The following is a 3924-nucleotide window of genomic DNA, read 5'->3' as shown; positions in this document are numbered from 1 at the left end:
CAGGACATACAGGTAGTTAGGGTACACCAGGACATACATACAGGTAGTTAGGGTACACCAGGACATACAGGTAGTTAGGGTACACCAGGACATACATACAGGTAGTTAGGGTACACCAGGACATACATACAGGTAGTTAGGGTACACCAGGACATACAGGTAGTTAGGGTACACCAGGACATACATACAGGTAGTTAGGGTACACCAGGACATACAGGTAGTTAGGGTACACCAGGACATACAGGTAGTTAGGGTACACCAGGACATACATACAGGTAGTTAGGGTACACCAGGACATACATACAGGTAGTTAGGGTACACCAGGACATACAGGTAGTTAGGGTACACCAGGACATACATACAGGTAGTTAGGGTACACCAGGACATACAGGTAGTTAGGGTACACCAGGACATACATACAGGTAGTTAGGGTACACCAGGACATACAGGTAGTTAGGGTACACCAGGACATACAGGTAGTTAGGGTACACCAGGACATACATACAGGTAGTTAGGGTACACCAGGACATACATACAGGTAGTTAGGGTACACCAGGACATACGTATGTATGGACACACACACAAACCAACACATGACATGACACATGCACATGTGCACACACACACACACAAAAGTTAGGACACATGCATTGGACACACATGATGCACACACACACACACACACACACACACACACACACACACACATTCACGTCACAAAGGATCACATACATAGAGTAGAAAGAAAGACATACATACATACATACATACATACATACATACATACATACATACATACATACATACATACATACATACATACATACATACATACATACATACATACATACATACATGCATACATACATACATACATACATACATACATACATACATAAAACACACACACACACAGGACTACAGGTGACTTGCAGGTGAGTGATGGAGAACATGCATGACGCCAGACAGGAAGAGGGGAGGATGGAGGGGTAGTGGGGGGGGGGGGGGGGGGGGGGGTAGGTTAACTTGGCTTACATCAGCCTCAACAGCACCTGAATCATATGGACAGCTTGACACACACAGCTTGACACAGAAACAGAAGACACAGGAATCAAATCATGGAGGAATTGGTACGATATGGTGTTGCACACAGGGGGGTTGGCCTAACAGCTGATGTAATAGGACAGTGGTTCTCAAAGAGGGGCCCGGGGCCTTCAAGGGGTCCCTGACAAGGTTCTATCGGGTCTCCAGCTAAACGAGGAGGAATACTCTCAGTTATCCCTGTGAGGTGTGCAATCAATGTGATTAGAATCCTGGGAACTGAACATTCTATCGAGGACGTAACCATGGCTACTAGTCATTTGAAAGCAACAGAGAATTCCACAATAGAATTCTGAGGCAATGTTTGACCCTCCTCCCCACAGATAGTTAACATGTTGACAAAATGTTTATAAGACCGTTCGGATGATAGATATTCTCCCCTCTCTTTAATAACTGTACTTGTTTGTAATTATTAGGCCTGTCCCCGACTAAAGATTTGTATAGTCGACTTTGATTGGCCAAAATTTGACGATAGTCGACTACCCCCTTGAATGCATATATATATAAATACATTTAAAAGAGTATCATTCCATTTGGGCTGTGGGGGGGCTGCTTAATGTCTGAATGAGTCGACTGAAGGCTTCTTGTCCTCTGCGAAAGCATGCAATTGGTCCACTGATGGATACATCTTGATATTTGTCTAGTGCAGGGGTAGGCAACCCTAGGCATGCGTGCCTGCATAGGTACACAGGGGCATTTTCATAGGCACAGGGGGCAGCAGTAAAAAAAGAAAAAGTCGATTTTTTTTTTTTTCTTTTTTTTTTGAAATATTATAGTGGAATATTTTGCACTGTTGTCGCATTTATCTTGTTGAAATCCTCCCACAGGTTATTTTTACTACCACATATTTAATTGAGACCCTTTATTTGTTTATTATTTCAATTTAGCTGGAAATACATTGCTACATCATTCAGTAACATTTGCAGAGCCTTATAACAAAAACATTATTACGGTCACCATTGTGACCAGTGGGATTAATCAACACATTTTATTATTTATTTTTCTATTTCATTGAACATTGCACATGTTAAAAGCCATTTTTTTTCTCAAAATGTGAGTATTACCAAGTCAACTTGTGTTCTTAAAACAATGACAATAAACATAGTTTTATTAGGTTGAAATAATGTGGTTGTGTACTTATTTTCTGTTAACTTATTATGGATTGAAAACTGAAAACCTTAATGCACAGTAACTGAACTCAATATTTTTAAGTTCTGGTAACTTATTATTATAATTTTTTTTACAGTGTAGTCTTGCGATCAATCAAAACTTATTTACACGATATACCTCACATTCACCCTCCATTCACATCCTGGTGTTCTCCTGGTGTTCTCCATTAGGCCTGTAGGTGGAGCTATGACAGCACACGTACAGTACACACACCGATGGTGTGTGATGTGTCCAAAAATTAATGGGCAAATGTGAGTGAAATGGTCACACTGTATGCAGCTGTTTGTCTGCATTGCATCCCCCCCCCCCCCCAACTCAGATTTAGGGTTGATACAACCATCATAATAATATTGTTAATAATAACAATAACAATAATGATGTAATAATGTAAAAATTATCATTAAAAAGACCTGATTATGAGAAGAAAAAAATTACGATGCATGGAATATTGTTGAGGCACACTAGTTACAACTATATTTCAAACAGGCACTCCATGTCAAAAAGGTTGCTGACCCCTGGTCTAGTGTGTTCATTAGACGGGTGAAATCCTCTTTCAGTGCCTCTTTGCCCGTTTTCTTAGGCAGTTAGCCTCGCTGGTATGTGCGCCATTAGCGTTAGCCACGCTTCTAGGCCTTTTTGCTTTTGGAAAGAATGATCAAAAAAAAATTATATTATATATTATATAAAAGTGCGGCTGGGTAGCGCAGCGGACTAAGCGTCTGCCTACCACCGCAGAGACACTGGTATCGAATCCAGCTGTCAGCGCTACCTCCGGCTTGGTCGGTCGTCCATACTAACACAATTGGCAGTGTTAGCGGGTGGGAAGCCGGTGGGGTGGGTATCCTGGTCGTTGTAAACAGCGACTCCTACAGGTCGGTCGGGGCGCCTGCACAGCGAGGAAGGGAACTGGGGGAAGTAGTGTGATCCTCCCACGCGTTACGCTCCCCAATGAGAGTCTTCGCTGTCAGGTGAAAAGAAGCGGCTGGCTGACTCCACGTGTATCGGAGGAGACATGTGATAGTCTTCAATCCTCCCTATACTGGCAAGTGGGGGGCAAATGCGCACAACGACCAGGAAAGGGGGGGGGGGGGGGAATTGGCATAACGACTAAATTGGGATGGGAGAAAAATACAGAAAAAGTAGATTAAAAATATATATATATTATATAAAAATAATTGCATTCAACTAAGAGGTTGGCAGTCGACTACAGCTCCTTTCGATCGATTAGTCGACTATTCGACTAGTCGAGGTCAGCCATAGATGATAGATGTCTCCCCTCTCTTTAATGACTGTACTTGTTTGTAATTATCAGTGATTCTAAGCGGGTAGTAAAAGCCTGGGATTCCCAGAGCAGCTCATGTTAGAGGCTAAACGGTCCTGAACTCATATGGAGGCAATATGAACTATTGCTTTAATAAGAGCACATGTGTGCTTTAGCGTCGGAAAGACATTGGAAATAGCACCATATATTGGGAATAATGGCAAACTATGACAGAATTATATTCAGAAAATCAAAGACCAGAGTCAGACACAGACATTAAAGGGAAACTACGCTCAATTTGAGAATTCACACGTTATTCCTCTGGTCTAAGGCGGTCCACGCACAGTGGGGAGTGAGCGTGATGAGAACTAGAGCGCTGAGACTCTAACGTG

This window comes from Notolepis coatsorum, assembly GCF_963971535.1.
Source record: "Notolepis coatsorum genome assembly, contig: SCAFFOLD_2192, whole genome shotgun sequence".
Lineage (NCBI taxonomy): Eukaryota > Metazoa > Chordata > Actinopteri > Aulopiformes > Paralepididae > Notolepis > Notolepis coatsorum.
The sequence above is the reverse complement of the archived record's forward strand: the minus strand, read 5'-3'. Positions refer to the sequence as shown.